The sequence below is a fragment of the Mirounga leonina genome, unplaced genomic scaffold (assembly GCF_011800145.1).
Source record: "Mirounga leonina isolate KUSES-001 unplaced genomic scaffold, KU_Mleo_1.0 Mir_94, whole genome shotgun sequence".
Taxonomy (NCBI): domain Eukaryota; kingdom Metazoa; phylum Chordata; class Mammalia; order Carnivora; family Phocidae; genus Mirounga; species Mirounga leonina.
This window is the reverse complement of record NW_023270855.1, coordinates 7660187-7686526: the sequence shown is the minus strand read 5'-3', so window position 1 is coordinate 7686526 and position 26340 is coordinate 7660187. Positions and strand designations below refer to the sequence as shown.

At 50.1% G+C, this 26340-nt stretch overlaps 1 protein-coding gene across 1 annotated transcript in view; it reads right to left on the bottom strand.

Annotated features, from left to right (window-relative positions):
* Positions 1–26340, bottom strand: part of ATP2B2 (ATPase plasma membrane Ca2+ transporting 2) — a 375124-nt gene that overhangs the window by 263553 nt on the left and 85231 nt on the right. The window contains exon 2 of the mRNA XM_034996819.1: positions 20675–20719. The gene's annotated coding sequence lies outside the window, so the exon portion shown is untranslated. The remainder of the gene's footprint in view (positions 1–20674; positions 20720–26340) is intronic.

Sequence of the window (26340 nt, the reverse complement as noted above, 5' to 3'; positions counted from 1 at the left end):
GGCGTGGTAGGGGATATCCTAGGTTCTGGAGGGCTTCTTGGAGGAGGAGCCATCTGAACCATGATGATGGATCAAGGGAAAAGTAGGATGGGTAACTTGGGCTCGGTTTCCTGCAGGCCTCTCAATTCAGAGTTTTGTCTGTGTTGCTTTGCTGATCAGTGGACTGTTTCTGGGCAAGAAACCAGCCTGTGGCAGGCAAAGAAGATGGTATCAGAGAGCAGAGAGGCTGGGGCCAGCTGGGGTGGAAAGGCTGCACCCAGCACAGCCCTCCCTCCACCTGCTCCTCCTTGAGCCCCTGCTGGGCCTGTGTAAAATCAGAAAATATCTTTCTCTTGCCCTTGGGTTTAATTTCCCAAGCTTATTCCTGAAGGTGCCTTTAACCAGATGTCCAAGGGGGTATGGCATCCTGCAGGGTGAATTCCTCTGCACTGAACATTAACCAGCTGCTGACAGGCATACAACTACCTGCCCTGGGCTTTCAGCCTACCTCCTGCTCACCATTTTCTGGCGGGGTGAGCACCCCCAGCCTCCCCATCCTGCTCCCCCTGGGCCCTGGAACAGAGGGCTTTAACAGCTTGCTCAACCCCAACCGCTGTGTATTTAATTAAAATGGAATCACTGCTCACCCAGGAATCAAGGGGTAAAACAAAAGGCCCTTTCATGGTGGGAACAGGCTTGGTGGCATTAGGGGCGTCAGCTACGGCTTTACTCACAAGCCTCTGGTTTCAAACTGCAGACGAGTTGGTGCTTTGGCTCTTCAATCAGCAGGATCTGTAGCCTTCTCCCTGCCCCTGACCCAGCCCATGCCAACTCTGACTCCAGCATGGACCGGGGCTCCAAGGACCTGCATGCCACTGTCCTGGGGGCATCTGGGGACTGCTCACCTTGCTCACCAGAAAACCAGCCTTTTCCTTCCTGCAAAGTGGGGGAGGGCCTGGGATGATGGAGAGTGGAACAAGGAGGGGGGGTGACCATGGAAAATAGGTAAGAGGTCAGGTGGAAGACCAGATGAAGAGTAGGGGCAGGGCAAGACTGAGAAGTCCCTGGCAGAGAGGCTGGGTCTGCAGTTGTGACTCATCATCCAGTGGGGCTCCCATCCTGCAGTCAAGGAATATGCCCAGATTCCAAGACCTGCACACGCTCTGATCCTACAAAATCCAGCTGCTCTGAAAGAGGAGGTCCTGATACAATGAGGGCACCCTTGGGGGGGCAGTCTTGGGAGCTTGCACAGCCTTGCTGGCTTGCCCAGGTGAGACTGCTTCAGAATCTCTGAAGAGGGAGGAGACTTTGTGTGTCAAGCCTAGCAAAGGGCAGGGGAAGTAGGCACAATCTCTAGGCAGAAAGGGGGAAAGTATCCCCAGGGGCCATGATTGGAGCCCAGTGTGAGCAAAGACACTTCTGGAACTCAGAACTGGCACAGATGTGAGTCTAGTTAGCTTGAATCCTGAGTCCAAGGCCCATAAAATGGGAATGCCCACCTGGCTGGTCCCCGGGCCAGGCTCTGAAGCCACTCACGGTGTATGAAGCCTCACCCCCCACACCCCCGCCCCCATCCCCGAAGAGGAGGACGAATGCGGGGAGAGAGGACCTGACCCGGAGTCAGAGAGCCTGGATCTGGCATGGCTCTGCTCTAGACAGGTGGTCAGACCTCTGGGCCTCAGTTTCCTCCTTGGCTGTGCAATAACAATGAACTAGAAGGTCTCTACGATATTTTCAGTCTAACATCTCTGATCCTCCCCCTCTTCACCCATACCCAAGGCCAGTAGCTGAGCAAAGCCATATAGGGGAGGCCCCTCAGAGACAAGGAGGGGACACTCATGAGCATGCACCTGCCACAGAAACTTGCACAGGACAGCAGAGAGGGTCCCAGTGGGGACCCACAAACCCATGACTTGGGCAGAGCCCAAACGGAGACTGACTGGAGCTCAGGGTTGACGTGCGACTTAACGCACTTCTGACCCATTTAGGAGCAATCCCTCAGTTCCCCTCCAGCCTGCCAGGGAGGGAGAGGAGTTTGCTTCATTTTCTTCATTTCCCCCAAGTAAGCCTGCTCCTGGGCATGTAAATTCATTAATATGGGATTACAGGGATTACAGGCTGCCGCACCCCGAAGGTGACTGAGGGCACACTTGAGGGGTCTCACCATGCAGAGAAAGAAACCAAGGCTCAAGCGCTCTCCCCAGAGAGCAGAAGGAATGCTGGCTTGAAGCCCCTCAGAGCCCCCTCTGCCCCTCCCACCTGCATCAAAAGGGACCGGTCACCGGTCACCGAAAGGGTGGCTGTTCTGGAATCCCACCCACTCCCTCTTTCTCTGTCGTCTGTGGACTTCTCAAGCTCAGACTCTGACAGTGCTGGGAGGGTGATAACAGGACTTCTGGCTGCAGAGCACTACCCCAGACACCAGGGACTAGGGAGCCCATTTCAGGAGGCACTGGGCGATGTTATGCTCCCTCACAGTGTGGGAAAGGGGTTCTGGCTCCAGCTCCCTTTCATGCCTGCTAGTTCCCTGGAGGAGGGGAGACTCAGCTCAGGGCCATTGTGTCTTCAACACCCAGCCCCCTGGCACTTGCAGACCCTGCTCCCTTCTAACCATGACAGAAACAGAGAGGGAGGGAAGGAGGGAGGCGGAAGGAGTGAGAGGTGAGGAGAGAGAGCATAAGCAGACCTCAGGCCACAACAGCTGAGTAGATTTTAATCACATTATTACTTTTTCTTTGTATTTATTAGCTTCTATGTGTCACAAGTGATATTCTATTCCATTTAAGTGCATAATAAAGTTTACCTTTAGAATAATGTCCTGGAGTACAGTGGTGAACTGACAAAAGCAAGAGTTAAGTGGCTGAGAGTGCAGTTTTCAAATATGGTGAAAAACGTAATGTGGAACACGAGCGCCCGCCCGCAGCTGGGAACATTGCTGTGGAGGACAAATGCCACCCTTTGCAGATGGGCAAACTGAGGCCTGGCAAGGGGAAAGACCTGCCCCCGGGGGAGCTCCCAGGCCACACCCAGGACTAGCCCTGGGAGCCTCCCTCCTCCTCCATTTTTGGGGCTGTATCCTTTCTCTTTGCTCTGACTTCTCAGCGGCCTCTCTCCAAACCCTAGGAAGCTCCATTTCTCCCCATCCTTGTTCTGGTCGAGGGACAGAAGCTGGAATTAGGGAGAATTCACTGCGAGGTGTATTAGAAAGAACTCACAGCTGGCCGCAGTCCCAGGTGACTCTGCACTCACAAGCTGAACGCGTCTGCACCAGTGGCTCACCTTCTCTGAGCCTGGCCTCCTTTCCTCTGCACGAAATGATAACGGTGCCACCCCTCTGGGGACCGTCAGGAGGCCTCAACGATCCAATGCCTCTGAAATGCCTAGCACAGCGCCCAGTGTTTGTATTTGGCAGATGCTCGACAAAGGTGAGTTCTCTAACATAATAGTTTCTTTTCAAAAGGAGCGCAGTGTTGCTGTGGATGTCCTTGGTATATTCAGTGACATTCCTGACAGCAGATGAGAAGTCTTAAAACCGCTTTAAAAATAGATTAGAAGTCATTTATAATTTGTACACTCATTGTTGGAATGCAAATGATGCTGCTAAAAGCCTGCTCTCTTAAATGGGCTTGTTCAACCATCAATCTGCTTAGCAAATCCTTTGCTTCTCTCGAGTACAGGTAAAATCCCGTTGCAAGAGTTCAGAAGAGCAGAGCTCAGAGACTGGCTCCTGGGGATGAGATTTTATTAGGCAGTGCCTATAGGGCCTGGGTCTCCCGTGTGTTCTCTGCCCACCCCCTCCCCCGACTGCCATGGCATGGGGCGGAGGTGGGGAGAACTGAACAGAGCTGATGTGTGCCCAGATTTCTCTTCTGGCATTAAGCACCAATCCACCTTCTCCTTCTTTAGCCTTTCTAGGAACAAAACACAAACTGACATCCAAGCAAGAAACTTCTTAACTCTTAGACCAAAGAGCAACCAAAAGAGAACAAAGATCTTAGAGGCCCTTGGAAAGCGGGTGAGATCTGGGTGGGGGTGTAGTTCTGAGTCTTCAGCCCTCCCTCTCCTGAGAGCTGCATGCTTGGCCAAATGGCATATCTTCCCTTGGGTGTCCCACGGGCATCTAAACTTAACATGGCCCAAACCAGACTCATTGGCCCTCCTCCCTCTGCCCCCACGCACTTCTCCCAGATTCCCCACTTCAGTGAGAAGCAGCACTGAGTCATCCCTGTGGGCCAGGGAGCTGGCAGGCACCCTGATCTCCCCTCTCCTGTACTCTCCAATCTGCAGAGATGTGATTCGTCTTGAGTCCCTCCTCTCCTTCTCCCCACAGTCTTGACCCTGGCCACCAGGACCTCCTGCCTCGAGTCCTGTGAAGCATCCTGTCCTACCTCTCTGCCTCCATGTGGCAGATGTGGAGTGATGGCCACAAAACACACTCACCGTCTCTTTCAGTCCTCTGCCTCAAACTTCAGTCTGCTCTAACTTTTCAGACAAGCGTTGATTGATTGGGTCTGGCATGTGTGCTGGGCCCTTGCCCGACTGTCAGACACAGGCCTGCCAGCACAAAGCTTCATCTCCTCTTATGCCGCCCCACACCCCACTGTTAGAGTCTAAACCAGAGGCTGCAAACTGGCAGCCCCCGGGATATTTTGTTTGGCTTTCCCAGTGTTAGACCAATGTTTCGAAGTCAGGAGATTTCACATAAAAACTCGGGTTCCTGGCTTCTCTTAAAAACTTAGGAGACCTGGCAACACTGGGCCAGCTTTCCTTCACAGCAACCATTGCCTGAAGCTGAGTCCTACTTCCCCTTTTGAGCCGTCAAACACCTTCCAGTTAGCCACAGTGCCCCCTGCTCCATATTGTCTTACCCCAGCCTGCTTCTCTCACTTAGATCATGTGCCTGAGCTCTGTGGATAGTAGAACCAGCTCCTCCTGGTCTTTCTATGTAGTTTCTCCAGGGCATCTGACTATTCTTGTCCTCAGTTTTGGCCTGCTTGTCCCTCCTCCCAGAATGCCCTTTCTCACTCTGACAGAAAAACACCCCCTCCTTTGCGACTCTACTCTAGCACTCCCCTTACTTCTTGACAGAATGCACCTCAGCCTTCTGTATCCCCACTGTACCCTGTATCTCCTTCCCAGCATCTCTTGCACCAAAGTACCATTATTAATACTTGTGTCTCTCCCATTAGAATGTGAGCCTGTCCCTTATCTCTGGAGCATAGCACACTTACTCTCTCACTAAATAGGCCCATAAAAATTTTAATGGGTGGATGGACAGATGCTAAGAATAACTAAACAACAGAATGAGCCTGTGTGCTAGGCTTTGGACTAAGCATTTTACATGTGTTATCCCATTTAATGCTCAACAGAACCCAATGTAGGAGACTATTATTATCCCCATTAAATGGATGGAGAGACTAAGCCTGCAGTGAGGTGCAGGATCTGATTGCAAAGTTGGCCTGTTCACTATCGCTGAGCAGTTGTCTCCTTGCCCCTGTTAGGCTCAGATTCTTTCTTCCTACCTGATGAGTCATTGCCCAGAGGGACCATGCTGGGGGGAACCTGGACAATGGCTCCAGGAACCAGGCCTGGGCATCAGGAAAGAGGTGCCCCATGTCCCAGGAGGCCTCAGCTTGTCAGGAAGTATCAGGAAGACCTGAGGACTCCACCATCCAAGGTGGCTCAGGGCATCAGGGTCATCCTGAGCAGCACCAACACTGGGCTGCTGTTTCCAAAGGAGGAGTTCAGGGTTCAAGTCTGGGCTCTGCCACGTGTGAGCTGCATGAGACCTCAGACAAGATGCTCCATCTCTCTGAGCCTCACTTTCTCCCTGTAAATGGGGGTAATAACTATACCCACATCTTGAGCTGGAGTAAATGTGCAAAGAGACGGTGCATGCCAAGTGCCCAGGCCTGTTTAATAGATGGTGGTGGCAATTCTCGGCACAGTCTCTTGGGCAAAGCCGCAATATGCACCATCCAGTTCCAGGACTCCGGCCTCTGGCTGGCAGACGGGGTGCAGATAGGAGCCTGGACTGTGGTCCTGTACTGGTCTCTATAGTGAAATATGACAGGCTGCACTTCAAATTCTCCTGGCTATTGTATCGGGCTGCAGGTCCAGTTCCTTCTCCTCAGTTAATGCCTGTGGGTGAACACGTGTGCGTGGGGGTGTGCATACGCATGAGTGTGAGCACTGGGGGCGTGTATCTGTGTGTGTCTCTTGAGGCAAATGTGTCTATCCTTACAACACTGGTTTAGATCACTAAAGTGTGCATATGTGTATATTCGTTGCATACCGGCTTATGTGTAAGACCCTCCCTCATATGCCTACTCATGACTCACTGAGAGCCTGGATAGTGTCTGCCTTGGTCACTGCTGTATCCCCAGGGTCTGGCACATCATAGGTGCTCAATAAATCTAAGTATGATGAACAAGTCTACACACACACACACACGCATACACACACACATATTCCTTTGCTGTTCCCAATCACTGTTATGTTTTTTAAAAAAGACTTAATTTGGGGCGCCTGGGTGGCTCAGTTGGTTAAGCGACTGCCTTCGGCTCAGGTCATGATCCTGGAGTCCCAGGATCGAGTCCCACATCGGGCTCCCTGCTCAGCAGGGAGTCTGCTTCTCCCTCTGACCCTCCCCCCTCTCATGTGCTTGCTCTCTCTCATTCTCTCTCTCTCAAATAAATAAATAAAATCTTTAAAAAAAAAAAAGAATTTGGTAATCCTGTGATGAGTCTCACACTGTTTTCAAGGGTTCTGTCTTTTTCAGCCTTACCCAGAGGCTGAGGTGCACTACTGGGGGAGGAGAAAGCCTTTATCTGAGTCGGCCAGGCTTGGCAGGGACCCAGTTCTGCCTTGTGCTAGCTGTGTGACTTCAGCCAGTTGCTTTACCTCTCTGATCCCCTTGTGTGACGACCGAATATGTCTGGGCAGTGGAAAGCCCAGCAATGGAGTTATCCGTCCCGGTAACTCTTACCTAGAGATCCCCCCACAAGGCTGGGCACACCTAGACTCCAGCACTGGGGCCTCCCACCTTAGAAACAATTTCTCTCCAAAGTTTTTCTTTCTCCTACCTGCAGTTTTTTCCCCAAACCAAGCAGAATTCCTGGCCTCCCAGAAGAAGGGTCAGTGGTGGGCCAATGCAATGCTCAATGAGCCAGCCTGCAGTCTGCCCCCCTCCCTCTGGTACCATGTCTAGGGTCTCCTGGCACCTAGCCAGGACACAACGTCATTCTGTATGTCCAATTTCAAGTTGAGACTCTGTACTACCAACCTGCCCGGCAGCATTCTCATTTACTATTTGGCAAACCTGCCCTCAGCAGAGACATGGCACCCCTTTCTCATACCTGCACCCAGGATTATTTAGGCCCAGGCTGTGAAGCACAGGTGAAGCATGTAGTAGGTGCAGGGTAAGATCTTATTGTCTGACTGCTGGCTGATATCACAAGTTCAGTGACCACACTGGGAGGGCTAGCAATCTGGAGGGTGAGGGCATGAGAGATCTGGCAGCTCCAGAGGTTGTACCATGGAGCCTGCTGGCATAAGGGACTGAGGATGCCTGCGGTGACACCGTCTTGAAGTGATATCCCTCTAGCATCTCTAGCTCCCTATGGCCACATTCAAGCTCATTACCTCTCCTCTTTCCATCTCCACCTGCAACTCTTCCCTCCTCCCCTCTCCCATCAAGAGGCCCCCATCATCCAGTCTCCACGGTCCACTCTGAAATCATCCCAGACTCTTCCCTTCCCCTCACAGTTGGTGCTCCACCCAGCCTTGCCACCCAAACTCAGAAAAGAGCAGAGCTGTCCCTGGTTCTCTACCTCCCAACCCCACTACCTTGGTCTAAAGCATTGGCCTCCATGAATTAAAGGACACAGGTTTTTTTTTGGTGTGTGGGGGGAAGTCATCTCCCTGTGTCCTTCCTCATCCCATCCAAATGGTAGCCAGACTGAGTTTTCTAACATGTAAAACTGACCACATCACACCTCTGTTTTTAAGATCTTCAATGCCTCTTGTCAGCCTATACGATCAAGTCAAAACTCCTTCGCCTGGCATTTGAGGCCTTCACGACGTGGCCTTATCAGTCTTTTCTTCTCATCTTCTGCAGCCTCTCCTCAGGCCTGCTGAGCCTGTCACTACACACTATTACATTTTTGTATGTCCAAACCTCTTTGCAGTCACCCATAACATCTTGGCTGCCTTTTGTCCTCTGAAGAACTCCTACTCATCCTTCAAGACCCAACCCAAATGGCCCCTCCTCTGTAAATTCTTCTCTAGTACTCTGAGGCCCAGTTGGCCTCTCCCTGCCCCTGGCAGACCCTCTCCTATCGTACATCTTATATATTACAGTTATTTAAGCAACTGTCCTCCTGGCAAGACTAGGGGCTCTTCTGGGTAGAGGCCTCATTCTAGCTCTCCTTCAACCCCCTGGTGCCCAGCAGGGAGCCTGGCATGTACTCGGCCCTCAGAAAACATCTGGCAAAGAATGAAGGAAGGAGCTAAAGTCCTTCGGCGAAGTCCTATAACTGCCTTGTTTTGGGTGTGAGCCAATAGCCACCTTCCTTCCCCAGAATTCTAGGCCACCTCAAGTGTGAGCAGAGCCAAGTCCTGCTGCGGCTTCATAGAATCACCAGGAACAGGCTCTTGAGCTGTTTCCTCCTTCAATCTCAGCAGCAACAGCTTTACCAGCTTTGTTTTTCTGGAAGTGCCAGAGCTTGGGTCTCCTTCCTGGCCTCCGTGGGTGCATGGCACTTGCGGACCCTCACTTACCCTTCCAAGTCTGCCCGGGGCCAGCTGTGCCGGAGGAGCGGGCCTCTCCCGTGCGCCAGGGCTCTGAGGCTCCAGCCCGGAGGGTCTGCAGGGTGAGGAGCCCTACGGAGCTCTGGCTGCCAGCAGCAGAGGCGGACAGAGCTGCTGCTGCAGAGCCCGCGGCCGCCCCCACCCAGGACTGCGGCTCTGGCAGCCACAAGGAGCCTCCCAGCCTCGATCAGTCCTGCTACTACAAGTCTCCTCGCGCGCCTGGCTGAAGCTGGGAGCTTTGCAAGTTTGAATAAAAAGAAACGGTGACTAACATAACATAATAAAATAAAATTTAAAAAAACCCAGGAAATTTAAAGAACAACATCTAACACAAGGCCCTCAGTGGGGGCTGGAGAGCAAACCATTTGCTAATACAGGAATGCCAGTGGATGGGGTGGAGGAAGGGCCTCTGATGGTCTGTGTGAGGGAAGGCCTCCCCCCCAAGCCTGCCCCGTTCCAAATAACTGAAGGTTAGCCCTATAAGAACTAACTCTCTTACCTGGAAGGTTTCTGGTTTTGTTTTAATGGGAATGGGTATAAAACTCACAATGTGCCGTGGATCTCACTTGTGATTTAAGCATCTTTGGATGACTTGGGGCTGATGAGGTGAACCTCACTGGGACACTGCAGTGCCTTCAGTCCCTGGGGAGTGGGCCATGTGACCTGACACCGAGTGAGCCATGCTACTGGGTCACTCCTCAATGACCCAAGCTCCCTCTCGTTCAACCCCTACCATAGTGCTGCTTGGGAAGTCACCTCACATTCCCATTGGGCTGGTCGCAGTTCAGGAAGAACCTGTGACTCAGTCTACTCTCCCTAACCATTCCTGGTTCCTTTGCTTCTCCCCATCCGCCTTTTTTCCTTCTTGTGTCTCTCTTAACTCTTTTTTTTTTTTTTTCTGACCCACTATTCCAAGCTCTGGCATTGGAGGTCTGATGATTACATTCTTCAAAACCAATTCTTTCAAGCCCTGACCAATCAATTTTGTTCCCTGGTCTCCTAGAGCCTCTCATCCCCTTTGCTTATTCTTGGAGAGGTCCAATTTAGGAGCATTTCCAGGACCTTGGGGGCTTTTCCAGGATTTGAGCCAAGGGATTCCTGAAGTGGGGTCTGACATGAACTGCATTTGAGGAGAATGGGCCTTTGGGGCTTACAAAGATGATGGAGGGGAGGGAGAAAGGAAGAGCCAAGCCAGTCCAGAGACAAGGGCAGGATCAATGTCAGAGACCCAGGCTGGAGGGGGAGGGTGGGTGTGCATACCATGTAGCAGCAGGCAGACTCTAGACCCAGGCTTGGGGTCCTGTGGACCTAGCTTCCCACTCTGCTCCCCCCACTTATTGGCTGGGGTGTCCCGGGCAAGCTACTTAACCTCCCTGAGCCTCAGTTTGCCTGCATGTGAAACAGAGAGAGTGATGCCCACAACCTCCCGAAGTGGTGCAAGCCTCAAGTTAAATAATGTGCACAAGACTCCTGGCATGGTACTCTATTCCCGATGGCTGCTCAGGACGCGTGGTTTGCTCTCTTAACTATCCCCTCCTTCAAATCTCCTAAGGGACTCGTGGAAGACACCAAGAATGAGGTAAGGAAGTTCCAGAAAGCTGTGAAATATGACCCATAGCCAGGAACCAGCCCAGAAGGCACACAAGTCAGGGTTTCTGGAAGTTAGCATTGAGCCCCCCTGGGAGAGTGGAGTACTCACTTTTCAAGAACTGGCCCTGCACTTGTCCAGTGTGGATGGGCAAGAGCTGGAGGGACCAGGCATGCCCCAGCCTCATGAACTGCCTGCCCCTAGATCCTAGGCATTCCAAATCTAGGCCTCTGGCCCACATTTACGAGCCCCTTCCTCTGGGGCATATCATTAAGTACTTTTTTTCCTTCTAGATGCTTCTCCCCATGCAACCTGAGAGTAAACCACCAACACGTTGGCTATATGAGAAGAGTGAGGAGAGTGACATAGTGGGGTCATGGATGTCCAGATAAAGCGAATGGCTTGACAGGTTCCAAATTAAGAATGTTCTAGCCTCCCTCCTCCCTCCCTTTCCAAGTGTCTGATGAACTGGGATTCCTAATATTCTTCTTGAATACAAAGATGACCCTCCATCCTCCCAAATCCATGTAACACCTTGGGTCTTATTCCTTCCCCATCTGCTCTTTTTTCTTATTCTTTCCCTCCTCCCTCTTTCTCTCCCCCCTTCCATGGTGTATAAAAAGATTAAGAGAGGAAATATCAACAACGGTTGGAGGGAAACTTGGCCCGATCTCTCTGGATTTCAGTCTATTCCTCTGTGAAATAGGGAGGGCCCCCGCAAAGTGTCTGCATCAGGCCCGGCAGAGCCACGCACACTGCTGGAGAGACCAGGGGGAAAGCTCCCTCAGCAATCACAAAAGGTTTCAGAAGCACATCCCACCGGGCTGGCCTCCCTGTGCTGTCCTCAGCAGGTGGCATGTAGTCTAAATCAGCCAGGATGTGCCCATTTCACAGGTGGGAAGGGAACACCCATTGGCTTACAGGTATTTCAGAACCAAATAGCTGCCAAAGCCCACCTCAGAAAGCATTCTCCTTATTTTATCTGTCTGTCTGTTAGAACTGGTGGTTCCCGTCTACTCCTGAATGATGCTAGTTTCTGCTGGGCATTTCTGCTAGATGCTTTCTCCCCAAATGTTATTTTACGTCACGACTGTGCACTCTGGCAGGGGTGGGCAGGGCCCACTGTTTCTGTTCTGCAGACCAGGGGTGATGAGAACTTCCAGTGGAGGCACAACCCTGCCCTGGGGGAGGGTGTGGTAGGGGTGGAGTGGGCTGGCTGAAGGGCAGGCAGGGGTGTGTTGGATCCACACCTGTCTCTTGGCCCGCAGCCCCCCATCCCCACACACCACTGGAGACCAGCCCCCACCCTCTTCTCCTCCCAGGCTCTCCCTTGCCTCAGCCTGCCAGCCCTTGCATCCGTGCCCAACCCCGGTGGAGACGTGTTAGCCTCCCCTTACTGATGAAGACAGCCTGAGGGGTTAGGAGCCTGCTGGAGGCCACACTGCCAGTGACCTGAGCAGAATGGCGTTCCAGAGGGGGAACTGGGTCCCTCTCCTGAGTGATTTAGATGGGACTTAGGACCTGTCCCACTCTTGTTCCAAATGACTCTGCCAGGCTCCCTTGCCCCCAACTCAAAGAGGCTTTTTTTGGTCTCTGTTCTCATTTCAGCCTATCCCCCTGCTCCCTTTTTACCTTTACCTGTAAAAATCCTTTACAATCTGCCTTAACTTCTATCTCCGGCGATTCCTAAGAGTGTGACCTCGGATAAGTGATTCATCTCCTAGAAGCCTCAGTTTCCTTGTCTGTAAAATGGGGACAATACCAGTACTGTGAGGATTAAATAGGAGATCGCATTTCAAGGGCTCAGCATGTTCCCAGGCACACGGGAAGGCCGGTAAGCCACAAAAATGCCTCACCCTGATCACCCCCAATCAGTAGTGATTTCTCCTGGCTCTACACCTCTGTCATCCCACATCCCACTTTTCTCCCTTTGTTCTACTATGTGGATAGTGACTCCTGTGTCTTGTCTCCAGCCACACTCTGAGCTGCCAGAGGATGCCTCTAACTCCTGGCCCCGAAGTAGGGACACAGTCAGCACTGGACAGCTCCCATGGTAACCCTTACAGGCCTGACAGCCCCTCGGGGTGGGGGGGCCCCTGCCCTCTGTCTGCACTTCCTCATCAACCATTCCCACATTGGTCCCCTCCCTAGGCAGCTACTGTCACCTCCCCTCCTCTGAAGCCACTCAGCTCAAGGTCACTGCAGCCCCTATCTTGCCAAGTCCCATGGCCATTTCTTGGTCCTCCTCTTACTCAACTTGCTGCATTTAGCACTGACTTTATCACCCCTCCTTGTGAAACACCGGCCTGGGGACCCAGTGCTCTCCTGCCTCTCAGACCACTCCTCCTCTGTCTCCTCTGTGGGCTCCGCCTCCCCCCCCCCCCCCCCCCCTAACCCTTGCAGGCACAGAGCTCTGCTCTTTTCTCCAACTACATTCACTCCCTGAGTTATCTCATCCAGTCTCGGGGCTTCAGATATGATCTATATATTGATCTCTCCCTGAGCTCCAAACTCCTAGATCCAACTGCCAACTCCACACTTGGATGTCTAATGAACATCTTAAAGTCAACATGTCCAAAATATTACCCTTCATTTCCCCCAACCAGACCTACTAGCCCAGCCCCCACCCCTGGCCTCCAGTCTTTTGTTAGTCTCAGTAAACGGCACCAGCATCTACTCTGTTTATAAATAAGAATATGACTAACTTTTGTCCCTGGTTCCTGGTAGGGAGACTCTAAATCCTCAGAATTTCCCTAGGGATAGAGGTGTCTTTTATTGTTCATGAACCCCTGGGACTACACCTGGGTTTATGCTAATAAGCTGAATCAGGATGGGTGCTGGATACCAGAAAGACCATTAGACGTTATTAGAGGACTGGGGCTCTGAGCTAGGGGAGGGAGGATGGAGACTGACTTTAATCATGTGGCTAAGGAATCAGTCACTCATGCCAACATAATGAAATCCTAATAAAAACCCTAGACACCGGAGCTCAGTGAGGCTTCCTGGTTGGTGAACAATCAATGTGCCAGGAGGTCAGACAGGTCTCTGGTGGGACCCTGCCAGACCTTGCCTATGTGTCTCTTCATTTGGCTGGTCCTGATCTATATCCTTTATAATAAAACTGTAATTGCAAGTATAGTGCTCTCCTGAGTTCTGAGTCATTCTAGTGAATCTTCAAGCCAGAGAGGGCTATAGGAACCCCCATATTTATAGCCAGGCCATCAGAAGTGTGTTAGTCTAAGGACCCCACTTGCAGCTGGCATCTGAAGTTGGGGCAGTCTTGTTGGGAACTGTGTCCTTCAAGTTGTGGGGTCCGTGCTAACTCTGGGTGGTTAGGGTCACATTTAAATTTCAGCACCGTAGCTGGTGTCAGAACACACCCCAGCAGGCATCCATTCAGAATAGGGCTACTTCTCCCCACTTCCACGGCCACCATCATCTCTCACCTAAAAACCACAGCAGCCTCCTCCCCAGTCCCATGGACTCTACTTCTATCCCATGCAGTCTCCCCTCCACAAAGCAGCCAAGGGGTTTCTGTTCATGTGCAAGTCAGCACCCCTCCCCCGACTCCCCTCCTCAAAATCTCACATGCCCCATCCCCACCTGGAACTAAGGCAAAGTCCTCATGATCTAGCCCCTCACCAAGCTCCTGGACCTCACCTCCCACCACTTGCTGGTCAGCTACTGGAAAATGTCTCACACAGATGATGTGCTGTCTCAGAATCTTTTGCTTTGCAGTTGGCTGTTACAAGGATTTATTTACATAGGTGTGGAAGGAATCACAACAGGGTTGTAGAGTTCAAACAGTTTGAGCAAAAGAAAAAAATGTTTTGTTAGCAGGCAACAAACAGATGCTCTGAAAGCAAAATGTGCCAGGTCATTTACTTCAAAAGTTACCGAGAGATTGAAGACAAAATACACAATTGAGAAAAATGCACTGAAGGTGGACTCTCCTAATTTGGGTTTTAGTTTTGTCTTTCCCATTTCTGAGTTGTGTGACTTTGGGCAAGTGGCATCTGCTCCCTAAGCCTCAGTTTTGTTATCTGTAGAATGGGGAGAATACTAATACCTCCTGGCCCATGTCCCAGCATCACTGTGAGGGTCCCATGAGAGGCAGATTGGAGAAGGCCCATTTAATGTTATTTAGTTTATGCCTGTGTTAATATCTATCAGGGAAGGAAGTCTCAGGACATTTGGACAAGGAATAAAGAGTCAGTACCAAGTGGATGTCTAGGAATAATGGTGGATTTTCAGTCTCCCAGGAAAGGTACTGAGAGAGGAGATTTTGCTGAGTCAGAGGAAAATGCTAAACCCAGTTTTTCTGCTTGGTGGGTCAGATTTTCTTAATCAACCATCCCCCAAGAACTCCGGGATGCTGGGCACTGTCCTAGGTCCCTGTCTGGCCCCTGGGTCTCAGGCAGGCAGCCCCTTCACCTCTCTGGACCTTGAGGTCCTGCCGTCCCCGCTGGCCGATGTGCTGGTGTCACAGCGAGTGACAAGCCCACTCAGGGGCCGGTGGTTGGAATGTTGGAGCTCAGTGTGGGGTGAGAGTCTGGCAAAAGCACCCCCAGATATCTCTGCAAATGTCCTATTCTCTGCCCTTGCCTAAATCCACACCTGGAGTCATCCTTGCTCTCTCTCTCTTTCTGTCCACATCTTGACAGTCATTCCCTTCTGTCTCCTTCTCATCATCCACAGCCACCATCGAGGCAAGGTGACCACCGTTTCTTGCCTGGACAACTGCATCAGCCTCCCGCTGATCCCCCTCCTGCTCCTAGCCATCCATGCTTGGCATAGCAGCAGCCAGAGCAGTCTTTTAAAAACACAAATCTGGGACGCCTGAGTGGCTCAGTCGGTTAAGCGGCCGCCTTCGGCTCAGATCATGATCCCAGGGTCCTGGGATCGAGCCCCGCACTGGGCTCCTTGCTCAGCAGGAAGCCTGCTTCTACCTCTGCTTGCCACTCCCCCTGCTTATACTCTCACTCACTCTCTCTCTCTCTAGCAAATCAATAAATAAAATCTTAAAAAAACTAAAAACACAAATCTGTTCGCATCGCTCCCTGACTATAAGCCTCGGGTGGATTCCTGATGTTCTCAGACTACCATCCAAACCTTGACAATGGTGGCCTTATGATGCTGTCCTCCTGCCTTCACCTCTCATCTCACCAGCAGCCCCCTTACTCTCTGTGTTCTAGGCATGCTCAGCTTCTGCATTTCCAAAGCTTCTCCCTCACTGCAGGATCTCTGCACAGACAGTACCTTTGCAGGAATCCCTTTTCTCCTTATTTGGGCTTCCCTTTTCCTCACCTTCATCTTGGTCCATCATCGAACATCTATGACCTGCTCAGACAAATGCATCCTCATATATCCTCCAATTTCACCTCAAATAAGCACCTCCTCAAGGAAGCCCACCTCAATTCCACCACCCCTCCCCCACCATCAGGCTCTCCTAGCAGACTGGGGGCTTCACAGCATTCATCATTTTATCATTATTATTTTGTTACCCACTTTAGGCTATAAGCTCCATGAGGGTGGGGACCAAGTCACTCCTCTCTCACCAGTGCTACACTCATAATAGTAACTTGATAATTTGTAAAATTTTACAGACTCACCTTGGAATCATTTTTGAATCTCTTATGCTCCAGCTACTTATGCAGCTTACATCCAACCACTGACTATATCACCAATCTTACCCCACCCACACTCACTGAGAACCACTTCTCAGCCCAGTGAAGCCTGGCAGTGAACAGGGAGATGTGCAGATCCCCATGACAGGTTATGTCAGTACTCTAATGGGGGGCTGAGCCCAAGAGGAATGTCTGTCTGTAAGGTTAAGAAAAGCTTCAGAGTAGAGGGGCTCCGTGAATGGGGCCTTAAAGGATGCTTAAGAACTTGCCCCGCTGGAGATGAAGCAGAGGGAAGGGCATGGAAAAAGGCCCGGAAAAATGAAATAGTGCAAACATCTCCCAAGTCTTCCTCTGCAGCTCCGCTTTTAGAACTTATATCAAGACCCTACCCTCATCCCAGCACTTCAGCAAAGACTATCTAACTAGATTTTCTGTTGCAGTCTCTCTTAACTTTTGTTCTCATTCTGCTCCACCTTTGCTCCAGAGCCTGCTGCAGCTCCCTACTACCTTCCACTTAAATCTAAGGTGCCTGCCATTGGATGCCTGCCTCAGCCTCTCTCCAGCTCTCACACTACTCTCCAACCTAATCATCTTTGCTTCTACTAAACTCAACACCCACAACCTTCCACACCCAACTTGCTCATCTGTTCCTTTTCTCCACCATTGATCTGATAAATCAGTTTCACTTTTGAGTTGATGCTTAGAAAAATTATTTAAAAATTTTGAGTTTTAATGTCCAGAAGTCCATTTGAATGATTTGATTGTTCGTAGCCAACTTGCTGGTTCTCATCACAGTAGATGTGCTTGAGAATTTCTTAATAAAATTATCTTTTTGTATGCTCAACTCTTTCTTTTGCCTTGACCTTCAGCAGCCAATCTGTGGTGGCTGGACACAACCAGGAATGGTCTTACTCTTGCTGCTGGGTCTTGCTGGAGAGTTGAGGTGCTTGCGTTCAGTGTCTGCGTCACACCTCCCTGGGGGCCTCCTAAAGGCAGGGACAATGTCTTCTCCATCAATATCCCAGCTCCCACTCCAGCTTTAAGCTCCATGCTCTGCAAAATACTGGCCACAGTCACTGGGAATAGACTGTCCCTGTTATAGGCTGAAGTGTGACCCCCAAATTCATGTGTTGCAGTCCTAACACTCAGGACCTCAGAATGTGGCTGTGTTTGGAGACAGTGTCTCCAAAGAGGTAATTACCATAAAATGAGGTCCTTAAGGTGGGTCCTAATCCAATAGAATGGTGTCCCTTTTAAGAAGGGGAGATTAGGAAAACAGTATGGAGGTTCCTCAAAAAGCTGACTCAGCAATTGCACTACTGGGCAATTACCCCAAAGATACAAATGCAGTGATCTGAAGGGGCACCTGCACCCCAATGTTTATAGCAGCAATGTCCACAATAGACAAACTATAGTAAGAGCCCAGATGTCCATCCACAGATGAATGGATAAAGAAGATGTGTGTATACACACACACAACACACACACACACACACACACTGGAATATTATGCAGCCATCAAAAAATGAAATCCTGCCATTTGCAATGGCATGGATGGAACTAAAGGGTATTATGCTAAGTGAAATAAGTCAATTAGAGAAAGACAATTATCATATGATCTCACTGATATGAGGAATTTGACAAATAAGAGAGGATCATAGGGGAAGAGAGGAAAAAATTAAACAAGACGAAACCAGAGAGGGAGACAAACCATAAGAGACTCTTAATCTCAGGAAACAAACTGAGGGTTGCTGGAGTGGAGAGGGGTGGGAGGGATGGGGTAGCTGGTGATGGACATTGGGGAGGGTATGTGCTATGGTGAGCACTGTGAATTGTGTAAGACTGATGAATCACAGACCTGTACCTCTGAAATAAATAATACATTATATGTTAATAATAAAAAAATCAAATTCACCTTAAAAAAAAAGGGGAGATTAGGACACAGACAACGCAGACAGAGGTATGACTAACCATATGAGGACACAGGGAGAAGGCAGCCATCTAGCCAAGGAGAGAGACCTCAGAAGAAACCAAACCTGCTGACACCTTGATCTCAGACTTCTGGCCTCCACAACTGTGAGATAATTAACTTCCATTGTCTAAGCCACTCTGTCTGTGGTATTTTATTATGCCTGTCTTAATAAACTAATACAGCCCCCAAAACCAGCTCTCTCAGAACCACAGTTCAAGGGATGGAAGAGCATTATGTGGCACTGACATTGGTTTTAGTTTAAAAAAATGTTATAAGGAAAAGAATGCTTTAGAATGAAAAGTAACAATATAACAATTTTTTTCTATACAGCAGACTGACAAAATGTACACACACACACACACACACACACACCCGGGTGGGGGATAGGGAATTTTTTCTTAATTGTAACTGCTCTTCGAGAAACAGTGAACATTCCACTGTGGGAAATTAGAAATGCAGAAAAGCACAAAGCAGAAAATAGGTCACCTGTTAACCCCCCGACATACACATACTTTGGTATCTGTTTCTCCAATCTTCTTTCTTTCTCTGCTCTCTACCTTGCTTACTTGTTTCTTTCTACCCATTTTTAAAAAAATGTAGTCAGGATAAATTTTGGCAAATCGTCTTTTCACATAACACTGAAACATGACCATTTTCCCCTACATTATTAAAAATTCATCTCAAACCATATTCAGTGGCTGCCCAGAATCTTCCACTATCTGCATGTGCCAAAATGGGCTCCCCCAATCCCCCGCTGCTGGATACACACACTGTTTTCTATTTTTTGACAAACATAAATAATGCTGTGGTAAGCATCCTTGTAGATAAGTCTTTGTACACATCTTAGGCTATTTCCTCAGGGCAAATTTCCCAGAAGTGGAATTACTGGTTACTTACATTCTGAAAGAGGAAACTTTTAAAAATTCTTAAAACTCTCTAGTAAGTTATGCCACTTTAGGGAATTTATCAATTTCTGACCACACATATTGAAAGCTCCCTAGAGTCTGTATTGTAATTTTAGACATCTTAAAAAAAAAAAAGCAAAGAAAGAAAGAATAAAGAAAACCTAGCTTATCTGGCCACAGTCAATGCAACAGAGTGACGTCCATCCCTGGCTACAATGAAGTTTCCCTTCAAGTGAGAGCCTGCTTACTTAGCAAGGAAAGGGAAGAAGGTGGAGCTTTGACTGAGGGAACAAACCAAGTCCACTTTATTTTCAAAAAAAGGTCATGATTTGGCTCTCTAGCTCACCACTGCAGCAGAATCGGAGGAGACCATGTTCACCTCTGACAGCTCCTTAATCCTTCCCCAGCTTCACTTTTTGCTTCTCTATCAAAATTTACCTGTCCCACATCCCCGTTCCCTGAGGCCCAGCTACTGGCTAGAGCCAATCTAGTCAGATAATTTCTACAATGAACGCAAGAAACCTTGGGTCACTAGACCACCCTGGACAGCATCCGGGAGTGGTGGTGGGGGGAATATCAAAGTAGCATGTGTTTGATACATAAAATGGAAAACACAGAAAACTCAAATTGCGTATCATCTCACAATTTGGAAATAACCACTACTAACCTTCAGTTGTCATTTTGATGGAAGTTTCCAAAGCTTCTTCCTCATCCTCTCCCAAAGAGTGACCCAGATGGTGATTTGGGCAGTGTGACAAGTGGGCGGGAGGGGATGTTGGGTAGGGAGGGCTCTATCCCAACACGCTCTATCCGATCATACCCTGGGGCAACTGCTGATTCCACCTAGGAGTGAAGCCAGCTCCACAAACAGCCACCCAGAGGAAGGATGGTTTCTCCCAGGATGCTGGGGAAGTAGCAGCCCCAGGCCATTGGCAGGGAATCAAGCTGGCGTGTTCCAGAGAACTCCCAGACAGTCCCTCAAGCAAGGGGCTTGGTCTCCAAATGTTTGTAAACAGATGATTTAGAGTTGAGGGCATGCTTTCCCAGGGATATCATGGTGGTAAAGGTCACAGACCCCAGAGGACTTACCCACCCAGGAGAGGGGCCAAAGATGGCACTCCCAGAGCCAGCTCCACACAGTCACTAAGCTACCAGAAACGTCCTCGGCAGACCCCCAGACCCTTGTTGCCCCTGGCCCTACCCTGGCTGCCCCAGCCTCTGTGCAGGGCTCTTCCTTCTCAATTCCAAAATCAAAAAACCCCTCAGTGTGGCTGACCCCAGCAAGGTAGTGACCAAAAAATAATCAGATAGCATTAAAAGATACTAAAGTATGAATGACTGATATGATAGCCCTGTAACCCACAGAAGAATATTGCTTTTTACTGCAAAAGACCATATATTAATCCAGGTGCCCCTGTATTTTGGCAGAATATCACACCGAGGTACAGTGGTCACACATAGGCCCTATGCGGGACTGGGAAGTGGGGAAATCACATTCAGGAAATAGGCCCAAACTGCAGCTTCAGCTCTGCTTCTGGCTTCCCTCCTCCTCCACTGCTACCCATAGGTTTTGGGGAGCGCCTGCTGAGAGCTCCGGTGCTGGGAAGAGGGTTAGGAAGGGCTGGGGTGGCAGGGCAGTAGGGGTGGGGAGAACGGAGGTGGTACAGACACATGGTCTGCAAATCAGGCATTTCTAAACCGGGTCCAATAATGGTGCCGAAGTATGCGCCCAGGTGTGAGTGGGTCCCTGAGTCCCTCCAGGTGTACCAGGGGTTTTGGCTCTCACACTCACCTATCTCCTGGGCTGCTCTCAGTCTGCACTCCGGGTGTGGGAAACCTACGAGCAAACGAGACGGAGATCAGAAAGGTCTGTCGGAGGGACTTGTATTTTCCAGGTCACAAACCGGTGGCCAGATTCAGATCTGGTTGTTTAAAATTTAATATTTGAACTGATCCCGGTATTTAGAAATTGAGGGATTTCATGCACAAGTCCGGCTTTCTGACTCCTCTGGGGACAGCTGCACCTCTGGGCCACGGGCCAGCAGGCCAGCAATGGGCTGGAGCCACGTCAGCTGCTTGCTCGGGCCCACAAATCCTCCCCAATCCCAACCTATCTGGCCCCCGTGAGTGCTTGACGGTGACGTCCCTGCTGGGGGGGGGGGGGTCTGCTGTCAGGACTGCACAGCCCAGGTGTGCTCCCCTTTCAGACCGGCCTGGGCTCCCTCCCCTCCCTTCCCTTCTCCTGGTCCAGACACATGAACCAGAAGTCTGGAGGGAGAATGCCAGGTTGGTCCCTCAGAGTAATCAAGGGTAAGAAGATGGAGTCAGATTCCAGACATGGTTTTGGTGGGGGCCCTGCTGCCTCCTCTCCTGCATCCCTTTCCAGTACCCTTGCTCTGCAGCTCTGGGGGGCTGAACCAGGCAGGATCCTGAAGGCTTAATAAAGGACCTCTTCACAAAAGTGTGGGCAGGAGTGGTGCAGTTTCCTTGGGGGGAGCAGAGGCGGGGATTCTGCTACCACCACCTCTAGGGAGTGGGAAGAGGGAATGGTTTCTAGACCCAGGCACAGAGAGGACGCCCGGCAGGAGTTGTCACCTGGGGTCAAGGCAAGCAGCCACCCCAAGGTGATCCTGAAGGAGAGAGCTGGAGACTAAATACCCTAACATTTCTCCCCAGCCCCCTCACTTTATATCCTGCTAGAGCTCCCCATTGGCCAAAGCCAACAGGAAGCCAGAGAGGGGAGGAAGTGCACTGATGACTACAGGTCATCTCCTAGGGCACAGGGCAGTGAGGAGAGGGTGGAGAGTCATCTCAAGGGGCAAGCGGCAGATGTCCAGCACAGTGGCCCTGCCTCTCTATACCCTGTTCATCCTTAGGACCCACATCCTTCCGAATCTGAGCCAAGGCTAACCAGGTCCTACCAAGTGTCAGGAGCTCAGTGCCACCCTAACGACTCATTAGTTGACATGTCTCTGTTCTGCTCATCTGGACTGAGCCCTGCTCAGCCATCCCCCAGCACCTGGAACCCGGCCCACGCCCTAAGGTCCTCTTGCCACCTCTGCCTGTTCTCTTCCACTGGACACTCTTCAAATTCCTCTCACTATGGAACCAGACTGTCCCCTTCCTGGAAAGACAGCCAGCCCAGAGTTCACAGAGGCCGGGAGCAGAGCTGCAGGGAACCTATAAGCATGAGGCTGACACAGAGCAGTCATGGAGACAAAGTGGTCACCTGAGAACTCCCCTACCTAAAACTCTTCTGGGAAAAACTTGAGCCTGACAAGAGGCAGCCATGTGCACAATTTCATAGAAGCCAGAACCAGAGCTGACTCAGGAGATCACCTGCTCCGGCATCTGCTTTGTACAGATGGAGAAACTGAGGCCAAGAGATGGGTGGGCTTGCATAGGCCACACAGCCAGAAAGTGGCAGAGCCAGTGTCTGGTTCGCCCACCAACCTATCCCACCAGGGCTTGACCAGGCCAGGAGACTGATGTCAGGCTGGGTTTGCTCAATAGCGATTTTAAAACACTGAGGGATCCCCAGTTCATTTACTCCTCACCCCAACTATCGGAGGCAGGTACTGTTAGAATTCACATGTTACAAATGAGGAAGTTGAGTCCCAGAGAAGTTACCTAACGTGCCTTAAACCAGCACAGGAGGTAAGTTCTAGAACAGAGGCAACAACATTGACAACAATTATAATAACTAGCAACAGGGACTAGGATGCTTTCTCTAGGTTGGCCCTATGCTGAGGTCCTCACACATATTATCCCATTAAGGTTTTGTTTGTTTGTTTTTGCTGTGGTGTTTTGTTTTGTTTGGTTTTTTAACTGGAGAGTTTCCATTAACTTTTTATACTTGGCTAAAACATGGAAGATGTATCATATCTATATTTCCAGCTTGAGATATGATTGACATATAACATTGTGTAAGTTACAACACATTGATTTGATACACTTATAAGTTGCAGAATGATTGCCACCCTGGGGTTAAGTAACATGTATATCTGTAGATCCTGTCCCATAATTACCATTTGTTTTTTGTAGTGAGAACATTTAGGATCTACTCTTAGCAACTTTTGAGTTTTGATTGGCTAAGACTAGCCCTGTGGTTATTTAGATGCCTCCTGACCATTTTATTCCACACATCCACTTTTCTGACCCTCTGTTGGCTCCTCCCCAATGCCTTCAGGTCATAGGAGGTGGAAAGCTCAGCACTGGCCACCTGTCATGCCCAGTACCCTTCTGGTGATGTTCAAGGGGCTTCCCCCCAGGCTCAGCTGGACCCACCTGCTTCCCACCCAAGGCCCTGAACTCATGCACATGGTAGCAAGGTCTGGAGCTCTGGGCAGCCAGTCATGCCTCATCAGTGGTGCCCCCATCTTCTCCAACAGAGACTGTTGAGATGAAAGATTGATGAGCAAGCTGTCCTTGCTGGTGAATTTTTAATTACGGAAGAAAGGGGACCGACCCCAGCCCCTGGTCCAAACCAGAACTGCAGGGAGAATGGTTCTTCGGTGTCAACACTGTTAAAATTTCATCCATACCAACAACAGCTGTGAACTCTGTGTCCAAGTTTTTTCTGCCCACAAATAAACATGAATGCTGAGATGGAGAGTGATTGGTGGGGAAACCAGCAGCCCCCCAGCTGGAAAGTTCTGGAGTGACATGAGGGGGAGTGAGACAAGGACTCCAGAAGGCCTGGGGTGAGTCTGGGCACAGGGGCAGTGGGTATGGGAGCCTGAAGACCATGCCAGCTGTCAGTCTACACCTCCTGCCCTTCTAAATTGCAGGTGACCCCACTTCACACCTTGGATCCTCTTACAGTCTACAAGCTGAGACAGGACTGAGCTTGGAGCATGGTTGCTATGTGGGAGCTCCAACCCCAGCCTTGCAGAGACAGGACAGACCAGGCTTCGGGTCACTGCCCCAGGAGAGCAGCATGCCTGTGGGATTATCTACGACTCAGTCAGCCCAATTTCACAAGCAGCCAAGAAAGGGAAACAAGGGCCCACATTCAAGTCTCTGCTTCATCATTTACTGGCCCATTTTCTTGAGCAAGTCACTTCAATGTCCTGAGCCTCAGTTTTTTCTTCTGTAAGATGGGGATAGAAACAGCTACTGTGGGGGAGGGGCAGTGGTGAAGGTAAAATGGAGAGGATGCAGGGAAAACACTGAGCACTGTGTCCAGTGCACAGTGAGTTTCTGAAAAATGCTGACCATGCAAGGAAGAATAAACCACAAGCTTTGCTCTCAAACTGCTTATAAAATAGTGAGGATCTCACACTGGCTAACGCAAAACTTGCAAGAAAGAATGGAGTAAGGGTAAAATGGTTCTACAAAACACCTGGAGTGAGAATTTTGAGGGAGGGATCATTTTGACTTGGGGGTAGCAACCAGGGGAGGCTTCTCGGAAGAGGGGACCTGGAAAATATACTTCCAAGTACTTCCACCCTTTGTGAATTCAGGGACTAATTTCCAGTGGGAAGTCTTGCCCAGCCTGAACTTCTTTCTATGCAAATTGGGCATCAATTAGGGTGTATCTGATTCTCAGTTCTGTTTAGTCAATAAAGTCACAAGTCATTAGGTCCCAGGGGCTCTGGACTTTCTAGCTCATGTCCTGCCTCCTTCAGCCCTGGTGGAAGGAAGGAAGGAAAGAAGGAAGGAAGGAAGGAAAGAAGGAAGGGAGGAAGGGAGGGAGGGAGGGAGGGAGGGAGGGAGGGAGGGAGGGAGGAAAGAATTGCACGACCTGCCTATGAGACCATAACTATTAACTAGAGAGAAAAAGCACTTTCTAAGGCAATGCCCAGTGCTGTGTTTTCCCCCTTCTGGGCAATTCTGGCGTGGCCTTTCAGATCTGGGGGTAGGGGCTGGTTGGTGCAAAGATGACCTCTCTCTGCCATGGCCCCAGGCTGGAGCCAAGGCTAGATGAGAAAGTGGGCTTTTTTGTGTCCCTCAACAGAGCTGGCAGCAGCTTTGAGATTTCAAATATCCTTCTGAAATCTGAATCGAAAATGGAACATTTTTTTCCAGTAAATAATACCCTTGATGTCAGTATTGCTGGAGGAGGCTCAGCAGCAACCAGAAACTCAGAGGTGAGGACATGCAGGGAGCCATCAGAGCACAACACAACCCAAACCTGGGTCTTCTGGCTCCATCCACCAGGCCACCCGTCTTCCAAGGGTGTGAAGGCTTACTTGGGCACTTTAGGTCTTGGCATGAGTGAGAGACACTGTTTTCTGATCATACCTGTTAATGCCACAGGGAAATTCAGAAAGGCTACAGGCTGGGGACTCTACACTGTCGTGGGCTTTGGGGACCCTGGGTCAAGGATGAGGGGTGGTGGAGATGTGGTGGAGGAGTCTGGTGGCAGAAGGTAAGATTAGAATGGGTCAGGGCCCTCTCTGAGTGACAGGCAGCACCTGACTCTTGCCAAGCTCTGGAAAGGGACAGCTTCAGATTTCCATATTGGTTTCCCTCCTCGGTCAGGATTTGAAGCAGATACCACCTGGTTTGAGTTACAGAATCCGGCTCATGGCCTGACCTTTGGTTCCTGGGAGGCTTGAAGGGGAGGTGTGAGTTCTCAAGAGAGGCCGGGCCCAGGGCATATTGGGAGGGCTTAGAAGAAAGTGGCCAGGACGGCACCTGGCCTGATGCTTCCAAAGCAGTTTCCTGCTTTGGGGCAGGAGTAGCCCCTACCTCCACCACCACTCCTTGATTTTGAAGCAGACTGCAAGGAAGCTTCTCCCCAAGGAATGGCTATTCCAAGGGGAGAGTCTCTGTTGGGTCCTAGCTTATATTTAACACCTCTCCAGAGTTTGCTAAGTTCTCTATCAACCAAGGAGAGCTGGCCTCCATCACTGAGAAGCAAGGTCTATGTAGAATTTAACAACATTAGCAGTTTGCCTTCCTTTTTCAAGTATTTTTACAGTTACTTTCTATTTATGACAGCTGTTACCATTTTTTTTTCCATTTATGGTATCAATAAGGCTTCATCCTAAAATGTATTTTGGTTAAAAAAAGGAGCTCGTTTGAATAAAAACATTAAGTACTTTTCAGTACAGGCGATCTCATCTACAGGTGTGGAGGGAGGTATATGAATGACTGAGTCTGGGAAACATTCATTGAGTCCACCTGCCCACATCAAAGATGGGTACGCTGAGTCCAGATGGGAAGGGCCTTACCCAAGGATACACAGCCAATGAAGAGCAAGAGCTGGGGTGATGCACTCAGGCCCAGGGTCTCCAGACACTTTCTGCTTGGTCATCTCTTCTTTGTAAAGCCAAGCTGTCAACACCTCCCTTAGTGTGGTCCTCACAGTGCAGGAGAAATGTGGCTTTACAGATCTGCTGCCTCCAGGGTATGGGGGGCTCTGCAGAGACTAGAACTGAGACTCTTTATCTTTTTATTCCATGTAGCCATTCACAGAATTGGTGTTCAATGGGAATCTGGTAAAAGGGG